Source organism: Eublepharis macularius, chromosome 16 (assembly GCF_028583425.1).
Source record: "Eublepharis macularius isolate TG4126 chromosome 16, MPM_Emac_v1.0, whole genome shotgun sequence".
Taxonomy (NCBI): domain Eukaryota; kingdom Metazoa; phylum Chordata; class Lepidosauria; order Squamata; family Eublepharidae; genus Eublepharis; species Eublepharis macularius.
Window position 1 is genome coordinate 29,592,491 of NC_072805.1, and position 13,898 is coordinate 29,606,388.

Here is a 13,898-nt window from a genome sequence, read left to right on the forward strand (position 1 = left end):
ATTTGTACAATTTTACAGAAAATTTTAAACATTTGTGGATTGGTTCTGAAGATGAAGACAGTTCCTCACGGGAGGGAGAAACAGTTGTGTGTGTTCTGTCAGATGAAGACCTTGGTTGATAATTGCCCTCATAACTTTAAAAAAAAAACCTGAACATTGTTCTAAAAATACATAATTCAATTTCATGAAGCAAACGAAGTCATGATTGTATACATTCCTACTTTTTGCATTAGTGCTTCTTTCTCATTTCTTGCTGAACATTATAAAGCACTTTGATCTAACCATCACAGTTTAACACCCTCTCAGCAAGCACTTCTCAAGACAACAGACGTGATTCTCACTCTGTTCTCTTTTTTATCCTCACAACATCCCTGCAAGTTAGTTTGGACTGCGAAAGGGAGAGATTGACTGTCTCTAAGGCAACAATCCACAGCAGGTCTACTTAAAAGAAGGTCCCGTGTTCTTCACTTGGGTTTGTTCCCAGGAACGTGTATTTCGGATTATAGCCAAAGTCACCCAGTGAAATTCAAAGCAAAGTAATCCAGCTCTCAAACCACTAAGCAAGCTTTCCATCTTTATCATCTCTCCCCACATTCAGGTAAGCACATAACAGTCATCAGGATTTCAAGGATCTAATTACATTTTCTGCTGTACATCTTAGAAACTGAGATTTGTCCAAGATCACAAGTGGAGTTCAATAGATTCAGGGCAATTATTCATAAGGCTGACTAGGCTGAAGCCAAAGGGTTCTGGAGGGACTAGGGGCCCATCATTTTTTTTTTTTTGCTGAGGCACTGTTACCTGCGCCCTAGGGCTCCTATGGTTAAAGGCACTTTGCACTCTATGGCATAGATATATGTATGCACAGGGCTTTCTTTCAGCTGGAATGCGGTGGAATGGAGTTCCGGAACCTCTTGAAAATGGTCACATGGCTGGTGGCCCCGCCCCCTGATCTTCAGACAGGGGAGTTTAGATAGCCCTCCACACCGCTGGAGTGGCATGGAGGGCAATCTAAACTCTCCTCTGCCTGGAGATCAGGGGGTGGGGTCACCAGCCATGTGACCATTTTCACTGAGGGCGATTTAAACTTTTAAAAACTCCCCCCTTGTTCCAGCTGACTCAAAGTGACATCATTGGCCCTGGGAGCATGTGTGCACTTATGTGGTACCAGGGGCACCACCTCCTGCCAAGAGTTGCCCCCTGTGCTGGCAACCCACTGAGTTCCACCACCTCTTTTCCCAGAAAAAAAGCCCTGCATATACATCTATATTTATCCATATATATGCTCTAATAAGTAAAACAATTATCTGTAATTATATATCTTAATAAATAATAAAAAACTTATTCACTTCAAAATGCTACAGTATTGAGCAATTATACTCCCAAAATGTGCTTTCCTGAAGAGTTCTACTCACACAAGAAAGAGAGAGAGAGAGAGAGAGAGAGAGAGAGAGAGAGATTTTTTTCTTGTTAAAATTGTGAATAGAATTCTTCAGGAGACCCTCCAAATGGATATAGGGCTATGTACTGCAGTCTAGTACCTACCATACAAGGGTCAGGCTGTCAGCTGTAGTGGGGTGAAAGATTGAAGTCCTGGAGGGGTCCCAAAATACCTGAAAACCTAGGGGTCTGGCTGTGGGTTAGTACAGCCCTGAATAGATTCGTGGCAGAGGCAGGACTCATACCCAAGTTTCTTTGTTCCAAATCCAAATCTGGCCTCTAGAACAAGTTGGGTCTTGCAAGTTTATGTACTGCTCATTTGAGGACATCCAAAAATACTGACTTAAAATGGTATAATATTCAGCCTTTCCTCCCCAGGGGATTCTGGGATATGTTGCTCTGAGAGACAGCGCTAAGACTGTAAAACAGTTTTCAGCACCTACACTAACCTAAAATTACTACAGTCCTTCATTACAATTACTGGAGCAGCAAGGGTGGGTGGGAAGAGCCAGAACACTTAGGTACAATGTAATCCCATACATGATTGCTCAGAAGTAAGTCCCAGGAGATTCAGTGGTGCTTTCTCACAGGCGAATTAGCATAGGATTATGCCCCATATTGGTATAAATCCAAAGCACTTTTTGGGAGTCTTGGGTGTCAGTCAACATGGTCTTCTTGAGCATATGTTTTGTGATTGCTTTTTTCGTAAGCCACCTGAAAAATGGGATGCAAGCTTTAAAAGTACATAAAACTGACATGGCAGAATGAAGAGAAGTGCCAAGGTTTGACGGAAGAATAGCAAGGACGGATGCGGGTGTGGTTAGCTGGCATGTCAGCAGTGGTTAAGGGTAGCTTTGGCTGGAGACCCGTGTGCTGAAAAGGGGTGTCAGAAAGGAAAGGAATTTGGGTTGGTGCAAAGAAAGGAGGAGGCAATTCCATACAGAACACAATGAGGAAGGTGGGAAAATCGAAAAATAAAGGGTGCTGAGAACAGATGTTGAGAAAAGAAGGCATGAGGAGGAAGTAAGAAAATGAGAAACAAAATACAGCCAAGAGACATGGATGTGTGAAAAAGAAGCTTGTTTGTTTCTGTTTATTTGTTTAGTCCATTTTTATACTGCTTTTCCTCCAAAGGGCTCAGGATAGCAATCGACTTGTCAGGCCTAAGCCTAGAAATTCTGGGAGCATTGAGGAAAGAGCATGGAGCAGAAGAGAATTGTGCAGCACAGTGATGCCCCTTTTGTCACTGTGTCGCCAGATGCTCTAGGAATTTCCTCAATCTCAATGATAAAGACTACAGAGATTGGGGGAATTAATAGAGTGCCATGATGTTGTTTTCCTTCCATCCTTTCTTTCCCATTTTCTCCTGCTGAGACAGCGGGCAGAACAGAGGAGAGCCAGCAAGGGCGAGAGGTTGCCTGCCTCAGGGGCAGCTTGGCAAGTCTAGTGACGTGTCATTGTCCCCACCTCCATTTTAACCTCATAACAGCAACCCCAGGGGTAAGTGAGGCAGAGGGCCAAGCTACAAGTGACGAATGACACTTGAATGGCAAGTGTATTTCTCCCTGTTCACTTGCCCTCCACTCAATCCACTTGCCGTTCCAGTGTCATTCGTCACGTGTAGCTTGGCCCTGAGATACAGTGACAGGACACAGATTGTACAGAAAGCTTTTGCTATCAGAGGTGGGGACGTAATCTAGACCTACATATGCAGAGTTGCATTCTGTAAAGCTTATTGCAACAGTGGGATTGACATCAGGGAGCTTAGATTGGAGTAACTCTGCATAGGATTGCACTGTCATTTTTTTTTTTTTAATATGAGGCCTCATGTATAATAAATCTCAGAGAGTAACTACTTATTATATGCACATATGAAAGGAAGGAAGGAAGGAAGGAAGGAAACTGAGAAACAGCTGTTCCATCCCTTGCTTTTTCTACTTTGGCAGTCCCCAGTGGGATAATTTATTTTAAAAGGCCATTGAACAGACAGCATGATATCACTTCCAGAGGCGACCTGGAAGTGATGTTTATAATGGTTCCTAGAGAGGCATGATGTCACTTCCAGGTTTTCTCAGAAGTAAGGCTGCCAGGCTAAGCCTGGTAACCAGCAGGACAGTTAGGGTGGAGACTTGGGGGAGTGGTGCCATGGGTATGATGATGATTCCTCACCCCCACAGGGGCTTGGCAGCCCTACCTGGAAGTGATGTCATGCTGTCCCTGATGGTTACCCCCATATCTCTGCCCCCCTAGGTCTCCCACTGGTTGTCAGGCTTCGACACGATCTCTATTCCACATCATTCCCCTCAGCTGCTTCCCCAGAGTTCAAAATGTGAGTTTTGCAGGGGAGATGTTCTTGGGGGAGGCATTTGAAATAGAAAAGTCATGCATGGGGTAAGGAATAAGCACCATATATACACTGATTCTTCACTCCAAACATCCCCGAGTTTACTTTTTGGAAGCCCTCCGCCAGCCTAATACTTGTGTTTACACACAACAGTTTAACCTCCTCAGAAATATGTCATTAATGGCAAGAAGGCGTATTAATCCCAGCTGCTATGAAATTACAAAAAAAAAAAAACCCTCTTAATAATGGAAACAAAAAAAAAAGAGAGAGGCCTGTTTCAAAGGATAAGGTTTCTTTCTTGGTCATAAAAAGCTACAGTATAATGACCTCAATTGCTGAGAAGAAGGGCAAGGGGGGTGGGGCGGGGAAGATGCGCCTTCTTTCTGAATGTGAGTTTGGAATAAACCAGGGCAGAAAAGCAAGAAGCTGACAGAAAAACAAACCCTGTAATTCAAAGATCTTTATTTTTCTCCTCTTCTGATTTTGCTTCAAAGGCTTTTGAATTTTTATCTCATTCTACCCCTAAACTGAAGAAAATAAGAAGAAATAGCCATGCTGCCTCAGACGAGGAAAAATAATATCTTGGTAGATCATCCCCAAGCAAGTCCTAGGGCAAATGGTTGACATAGGCCTTCACTCCAATACAAGAGACCCAATTGTTCAGGTGGTCATTTCTATGAAGGAATTTGGGCTGTAGCTTATGACCTGTTTATTGTCCACATTATCTTGCTCTTACTCCATTGAGAGCCAGTTTGGTGTAGTGGTTAAGAGCGGGGGACTCTAATATGGAGAGCTGGGTTTGATTCCCCACTCTTCCACCTGAAGCCAGCTGGGTGACCTTGGGTCAGTCATAGCTTCTAGGAGCTCTCTCAGCCCCACCCACCTCACAGGGTGTTTTGTTGTGGGGATAATACATAAAATACACTAATTGGGCGTAAACCACTCTGATTGGGCGTAAGTTGTCCTGAAGAGTGGTATATAAATCGAATGTTGTTGTTGTTGCTGTTATTTTCTAATTTCTGTAATCCATTTGGGGCTTTTCTTATGCTACATTATGTTTTACAATGCTTTGATTGCATTGTTTTCTAATTTTGTAAGCTAATATTATTGTATTGTTTATTGTATGCTTTAGAGTGTACTGTTTCTAAGAGTTGTATTCTACCTGGAGTCTCAGTGAGAAAAGCGGACTATGAAGCAAATCAATCAACCGATAATGTATTTTTGTTTTTATGCTACTGCTATGTGTTAACAGTGTCTTTTTAAAACACTGAAGAAAAAATATCATAAAACATTGCAACCCCCCCCCCCCCAAAAACCCAGTGGAAGTCAACAGTTCATAGACACTTGAGCACCTAGACAAGTTCATACAATGTTAAATTAAATAACAGAATAACCACCACTCCCTGGTTCTTTAACTCCGTATTTATTTTATTTATATTCAATTTATACTCCTCCCTCCCCACACCAGCAGGCTCAGGGCGGATCACAACAAAGGTTAAAAACACATTTCACAGTTTAGGCCATTAAGACCATTAAAAGCATAAAATACATATATACCGTAGTTTAAAATATCATATCTATATAAATATAAGAACAAAAACATAGCAGCACATAGCATTAGAAGATACTTATTTTATTTATTTATTTTTTCAATTTATATACCGCCCATCCCCAGGGGCTCTGGGCGGTGAACAGTTAAAATCGATAAAAACAAAAACTAAAATCAATATACAAATAATAAAACAAATTAACAAGGTGCAGTGGTGGGGAGAACCTTCTTACTCTGTAAGATCTATGTATCAAAGTAATTTCTCACCACCCCAACCTGTCTTCCAAACAGCTAAGGAAGGCATACACGGCCTTCTGCCATTTTATTCTCACAACAACCTTGTGAAACTGATTAGGCCCAGGAAGAGTCACTGGCCCCAGGTCTCCCAGTAAGCATCATGGGAGTTTGAACCCAGCTGTAGCCTCACACTGGAACCACTCCACCTGTGGAAATCCATGTCCACATCTTCTCACCTTTTTAAAAACTAAATTATACTTACTGGGGGGCCGTGTTGGATGGGAGACATGGTACAGGCAAGAGGTAGCTTAACCCTTCCCCCTATGCATTTTTACCAGTCAAAATTGATTCCCCTCCTGGATTGGATATTAGCTGCGGGAAGGGAAGGGACCAAGCAATAAGAGGACTAACTTCCAAGCATATTTACACAGAATCTGGCACTAAATGCAAAGTCATCCATAGACTCATGGCATCGCAGATGAGGAGTGCCTTTGTGCCCCTCTCAGCTTTTGACTATAGCCTAAGAATATGGATCTAAGCCTGGTGTCACCCCCAGTTCAGCTCAGCAACACAGCGGTCAGCTGTGTTAACTGTCCCTACATCCAATCCTGAGTAAATGTTCCTTCCAGAATGGATAATTATCATACTCAGTATTATGTACTGAGCCTGGAGCTCAGAATGATTTTAGCCAGAGTGAATCAGCTCAAACAACATGCTTTTATTGCCAGCCAGAACAGACAGACATTCAGCAGAACAGAACCCCTCAATATATACATACAAACCCCACCCCTGGCTTAACATCAACCAATAATAACGAACCTGCCAGGATACCATCATTTGCATGAACTATATACAAAATATCATATTTACAAGAATGTGATTGGCCTTTATTTAGAGCGGGCCATTGGCGGCTTGCCAACTGAAACCTCCAATGAGAATCAGGGTCAGGGAAACCTAATTTTTATTCAAGCTAGGGCCAGTACATAACACTCATTCATTGGTTTATACAGAAACAGAGACCAAAAAAACTTTTTCAAATAAATCTTTTTCTCAGCTTTTCGAACCTGTTGAAGATACTACCAGGCAGATGATCTTTCTTGGTCTGAAACAGTATCTTTTATATACTGCTGACTTAATGTCTTTAAAAGAATAACATTAATGGTGTTGAAGAATTAAAAAAAAGAAAGAAACCTGACACGGTAAGTTCCATGGTGGACCTCATAAACCTCATAACGCTCCACTGCTTTTCATAATGGGCTTCTAGACTCACGGGTCATAAAACTGGAATTCCTATTTAGATATTATTTATCATTAGAAGCTTGAGGATCCTTCTCTCCTGATATTGAGCTTCAAAAACAGAAATATGAAAAACCACAGCAACCAAAGCTTTTCAATTTTTTTATGTGCATTTTTTTTCACTTTAGTTGATAATGTTTTAGAAAATTTCAGATTCTGGGAATTTATTTGTTGATCATCTTCAATTATCATTATCATTGTAACGTTCAAGCAATCCATAATTCTTGACCCATTTAGTGAGTTCTGGGGAGAAAATCTATATATTTAATGCCCTGGCAGTTTGCTCCCCACTGATACACACTTGGAGGTGCTGTTGCTGAAATTTGATTAGTGGTTTTCTGCTATTTCTCATGGAGCGCTTGAAAAAGAGGGCCAGTTTCCATCGTGTGTCCACCATGTGGCAAAGGCAACTCCAAGTGATTCTTCCCATGCCCAGGCCTTGAGAAATTAAAGAGGTTCTTTTCAAAGAGGACCTTATACATGCTTGCATCCCAACAGTGAAATTCCACATACAGGAAAGTTCGCATACTATCAGCTTCATCAACTTTTATGCATCGAGTGATCCATTTGCAGAGGAGAATTGACAAGCAAGAAGGGTCACTTAACATATGAGCAAATGAAGGTGCCTTTTATCGACTCAGGCTATTCGTCTACCAAGATCAGTATTGTCTACTGTTGTTAACAGCAGCTCTTCAGAGTTCCACCTACCACCTTTCTGGGATTGAAACTTGAACCTTCTTCATGCAAAGCCCCAGCCCTTTCCCATCACTTTCCCCCCTCCCGATGGGATCTAGGACTGGAAATAAATCTGGTAATATGAGGCGAAGGGATTGGTTGGGGAGGAAGAGTTACTGGAAATAAACAGGAAGGTGAGGGAAGTTAAGGATCACACAAGGCACTGATTCCTGCATGTAAATGCTTGCTATTAGGGGTGTGCATGTTCTGTTTTTGAATCTGTGGCTGTTGAGTGAAATGTTTAAGGTGATTGGATAGTTTTCAAGTACAGAGCTGCTGGTTAGGACTCAAAAATTGTTAGCTTCCCCTTCCCCCCATTCTCATGATTTTCATGGCCATCCTTTTCAATGGGGAAAGGGGACCAATTGGAGGCTCTGGGCAGCTGTTTTTGCACTTAATGGCACTAAAATTGCACAGAATGCAGTCCTCCTCCTATTCTAAATTCCTAGTAGATTCAACCAGGGGAACCATTTTAAAGACCTCCTCCAAGTAGGTCCTTCTCTAGCAGAATGTTTTCTGCCCATCCTTGAAAGAATCTCCAATTTTCAAGCAAATTTGGCAAAGCAGTTGAAATTTGCAGGGCCCTGTGAAAGCTTCCCCCCCACCACCATTGGGCTTTTCTACCACAAGATGAAAAAGTCTCTCTCCAGCCCACAAGGAGTGGTGAAGGAGGAAAGGGGAGAAGAAAATGGCAGATCTATTTGGAATTGGTTGAGAGTGGTCTTTGCTCCTCCCTTGCAGCTATCTGATTGGAAGGGAGAATTCAATGCAGATTAAAGTGAAGTGTGCACTTATACTGCATTGCTGGTAAACACCAGAACTCGGGACGGGGGAGGATGGATTTCATGAGGGAGGGGTTTTGTGTCTACCAAGCAGCTGGGACCGACAAAGTTCAAAAATGTTTTTCATGATTTTTGCAGCTCCGAGTTTTGTTTATCCACATCCCTCCTCACCACCCTACATGCACAATGCTTCCACTTTAGGCTTCCCAGAGGCATCTGGCTGACCAGCATTAGAAAAGGAGAAGCCTTGGGAATGATGCAAAAGGTGTTCTTAGACCTGTTGCTCAATGCAAACAAACAAACAAACAAACAAACAAACAAACAAACAAACAAACAAACAAACAAACAAACAAACAAACAAACAAACAAACAAACAAACAAACAAACAAACAAACAAACAAACAAACAAAGAAGTCACAATTCTTGTCTTCAAAGCCTGGAATAGGAATGAACAACTGTTTCCTATTTGGTTTCATGTTATGGTTATTTATATTTTTAACAATGGTTTTATCTGTTTTTGCATATGTATATCTCACACTTTTAGATGCAATATATACTGTATTTGTAGGTAAAAAGTGCATTATTCCTACACCACTTTGGCGTAGTGGTTAAGAGCAGCAGGATGGAAAACTAATTTTGATTCCCCACTCCTCCGCTTGAAGCCAGCTGGGTGACCGTGGGACAGTCATAGTTCTTCCAGATCTCTCTCTGCCCCACCCACCTCATAGGGTGATTGTCATGATGAGGATATTAATAACACACTTTGTAAACCGCTCTGAGTGGTCTTAAAGTTGTCCTGAAGGGTGGTATATAAATGGAATGTTGTTATTATGTTGTTATTATTACATTATACATATAACGTTGATTTGCTGATACACAACTAGCCCCTAAAACAAATACAAGAAAAATGTGGCATAAGGAAAAAGGAAATGGTGCAAAAATCAAGTGTGGTGAGAACTATCTGTACAAGAGAGAGGCTAAACTAAAACAGAGATCTTTTTTTCTGGACAATGCAGCAGGGATGAGAAATTTGAAACCATTCTCCACAGGGAGATAAAGCCAAAAAGATGAACAGAAATCTGATTTCATGGAAGATCCAGATGATTTTAAATTCGGGACTGAACAACCGATAAGATATGGAAATTCATCCAACTGCAAAAGCATATGACTCCTTACTGGATACTTTGCAGAGATTCACTTTGTTCTCAGAAAATGTGACGTCATTGGAATCCCGTTACAGAAACTCTGGTTCTAATTTCCTGCTATTCCAAATGTGACTTACTTCCATTGTACGGCCTTTGTGGGATAATTAATGTCTCGACTTATTCTCACACTAAGCAAAGGGATTTTTAAAACCTCCCAACTGGACTTTGTCCCATAATATATGGACTTCCTACTTTTAAAAGATTCCATCTTTTCCCCAGAAGCATATCTCAGCTGCGTGTTTTCTGCTGCCTCTGGTTACCTCTGATGTCAGCTTGCAAACAGCCCCAAACGTGTGCAAAATAGATTTACGAGAGATGAATGTTGCAGCTTAGCCCTTTTGTACTGATGAACACCAGGCAGTCACGCTTATCCGGCACAGAGATCTTTCTTCGTTTAATGCCCACAGCTTGAAACAGTCAATCATGCCCAGCATACACCTGAAGCATCTCAGGAGCTTTTTGTTTTGTTTGTGATTTTTAAACATATCTGCGTGCCATTGGCTGCCTCTATGAGTCGATATCTGCTCATCTGCCCAACCAAGGCCATCATCAAAGGTGCTCTTGCCATGGACTTCCGGTTTGGGATTCATGGAGGTCTAACGCAGCTCCATTTGCGGAGCTGACCGGATTGCCGTTTTAACCGGCCGGAGGGGTGAAAATAACCCGCGGCCGACTGCTCTCAGGCGGGGAGCAGGCAAAGAACGCTCAAGACCCTAGGGTGAGCTAGATCTCGGACGAGGGGGGGCTCTACACAAGGAGTCTCCCCCCCGATCCTTGAGGTCCCACCTTGCGACGGGTCGGCTATAATCTCTGCGGCAATTTTGGGGCCAATTCGGCTGGCATAAGACCTACATACCCAAGCTTCGATCGGGGAGGGAAGTCGAGAGGAGAATTTAAGATCGAAACAGCGATTACAACCCGAGAAAGTTGAAGAGAAGGTAAAGATCGCTATCTCTTGAAACGGGACAGATTGACAAAAACAGAGAGGAAAGAAAGTAGATTTTTAAACTGCAACAGACTAGTGAAAAGGAGGTGAAGACTCGGCAGGAGTTGTATTTTAAAAGAGACTAAGTTTAAAGAAGTTATTACAAAAATCGGACTATTGTTTTGAATACCTGTGGTTTTGGAGCTGTGGGAAAAAGACACCATCGCGAGATCTGCTGTGGGAAGACGGGAGACAGGAAGTGCGTAACAACAATAGAGTGGCTGGAGGGAAGCGGCCCTTGCCAAGGGACAGGAAGTGGGGAATCGCCATTTTTGAAAGTGGAAGGGTCGTGGCTTCAGCGGAAGAGGAAGTAGGCCATCTTGGATTATAATAACATAGAGAAACCATAGAGAAAAGACGCCCGACATTTTGGATATAAAAAATTAATTTTGGCAAAGATTGGGACATTTGGAAAAAAGGAAAACGTTTAATTATACGCCACGGAGCTGAGGAAGAGAGCAGATTCGTGGGAGCGAGCTAAAGCAAGCCCCACGATGTCGAAAAAAGAGTGGCAATCGGCAATAGAAAATTTGGACAAAAAACTTATAGACATGATGAAAGAACTTAAGGACACGAAATTGGAGCTTATTAAAGAGGTCAAAGAAGTTACACAGACAGTAAAGTCGGAGCTGTCAGAAGTGAAAAAAGGCGTGGAAACGATTAGCAGTGAATTACAAGGAACGAAACAGAGAGTCAAAACAGTAGAAGACGCGATGGAGAATTTAATAGAAACGCAACAAACAGAGATGAGATTGGTAAAGGGGAGGATGTCAGTTGCAGAAACTAAACACATGGAGAAGCAGCTTCGTTTTCGTGGTCTGCCAGAAGTTGAAGGGAAGTCAGCGCAAGAACAGATGACTGAGGTGTTGGCTGAATACCTGGGGAAGGAGGAGGAGGAAATTGTGGCTATCCTAGATGTGGCGTATCGTGTGAACTCGAGAATTGCAACCCAGAGGAAACTACCAAGGGATGTGATCGTGCAGTTTACAACTAGAAATATGAAAGAGAGGATTGTGACAAAACAATTTCAAGATCCATTGGAGATTGATGGCAAGACGATTATCATAATGAAGGAATTGCCCAGATCAGTGTTACTGGACAGGAAAAAATATAGAGTGCTAATTCAGACTTTGAAGGACATGAACATTAGGTACAGATGGGAGTTACCGGAAGGAGTGTCCTTTGAGTTTGGAGGGGCAAAAAAGCGTATCAGATCTGAGCGGGAGATGGAGAGATTTATTAAGGACAATGAAAAAGACTTACCAACAAAATCATGAATATGGAGTGTAAAGTATTATCTTGGAATGTAAATGGACTAAACTCACCGAATAAGAGAAAAAATATTTTTCATTGGCTACTAAAACAAAAATGTGATATTGTTTGTTTGCAGGAGACCCATATTAGAAAACAGGATGTAAAATATTTAAAATCTGGAAAATTGGGCAAAGAATTTGTAGCGGCTTCCAACAAGAAAAAAAGAGGAGTGGTGTTGTATATAAAAGAGGAGCTGCAGCCAAAATTTGTTATGAGAGATGTGGAAGCTAGATTTGTAGCAGTGGAATGTAATTGGAACTTAAAGAGAGTGTTGGTAGTCGGACTTTATGCACCTAACGGTGCAAAGGAAAGCTTCTTTGAGGACTTAAGGAAGCACCTAGACGATCTTGTATATGACCAGATAATTCTTGCTGGAGATTTCAATGGAGTGACAGATTTGGAACTAGACAAAAAGACTACAAAAGCACAAAAGAAAAGAGGACTATTGCCAAAGCTTTTTTTTGAGTTGATTCAACAAGAGACTCTCGAAGACGTATGGAGGAGAGAATATCCTAAAACCAGACAGTTTACTTTTTATTCTGCAAGGCATCTTACATTATCAAGAATTGATATGTTCTGGGCCTCAAAGGACTTAGCGTTATGGACTAAGGAGGTAGAAATAATGCCGATGGTAGGCTCAGATCACAACCCAATTATGTGGAAATTTGGAAAAAGGAGAAAAAGGAAAGCCTGGAGAATAAATGAGGACTTGTTACAGGAAAGTGAGAATATGGAAACATTGAGAAGAGAGACTAAGTTTTTTATACAATACAACGTGAATAAAGAAGTACCAACCAGTAAAGTTTGGGACGCGTATAAGGCGGTTGTAAGGGGCATACTAATGGATTTAAATGGTAGAGCAAGGAAAAAGAAAGAGGAGAAAAGACAAGAGATTGAGGAGAAAATAAAGGCCAAAGAAGTACAGTTAAAAAAGAGACCAGGGAAAAAGAAAATACATCAGGAAATCAAAATTCTTCAAGAACAGTTAACAGCAATGAGTAATAAAGAATTGGAGTGGAACCTTAAAAGACTGAATCAAAAAGCTTTTGAGGGTGCTAATAAACCTGGGAAATATTTGGCATGGCAATTAAAGAAGAAAAGGGAAAAGAAAATAATAAATAAAATTTGTGAAGAAAACAAAACGTATTTGGAGCAGACTACCATTAGCAGAGCCTTTTATAAATTTTACGCTAAGCTGTATAATAAAAAAGAAGTAAACAAAGAATCAATAGCATCATATTTGGAGAAAACCAAACTTCCAGAGATCTCAGAAGCCTGGAGAAATAAGTTGAACAGTGAAGTAACTGACGAGGAAATAAATATGGCAATACAATCCGCAAATCTAGGAAAGGCGCCAGGGCCAGATGGACTTACGGCTAAATTTTATAAGACAATGGCCAACGAACTGGCACCATTCCTAAAAGAGGTGATGAACGGAGTTTTTAGGGATCAAAGAATTCCAGACACTTGGAGCGAAGCGAATATATCATTGATCCCAAAAGAGGGCCAAGATCTGACTAGCGTGAAAAATTACAGGCCTATATCATTACTTAACAATGATTATAAAATTTTTGCAAAGATATTGGCGGAGAGACTGAAGGGGTGGCTCTCGGAAGTTATAGAGGAAGAACAAGCAGGTTTTTTGCCGGACAGACAAATAAGAGACAATTTAAGGACAGTGATCAATGCTATTGAATACTATGACAAGCGTTGCGATAAAGAGGTTGGTTTCTTCTTTGTAGACGCTGAAAAAGCGTTTGACAATTTAAACTGGGATTTTTTGTTTGCCACTATGGAAAAGCTACAATTGGGAGAAAGATTCATCAGAGCAATTAAAGAAATATATAGGGACCAGACTGCAGCAATTGTAGTGAATGATGAACTGACCAAGAAATTGACGATTAGTAAAGGAACAAGACAAGGTTGCCCGTTATCTCCATTGTTGTTCATATTAGTATTGGAGATTCTGATGATACAAATACGACAAGACGAGGAAATACGAGGAATAAAA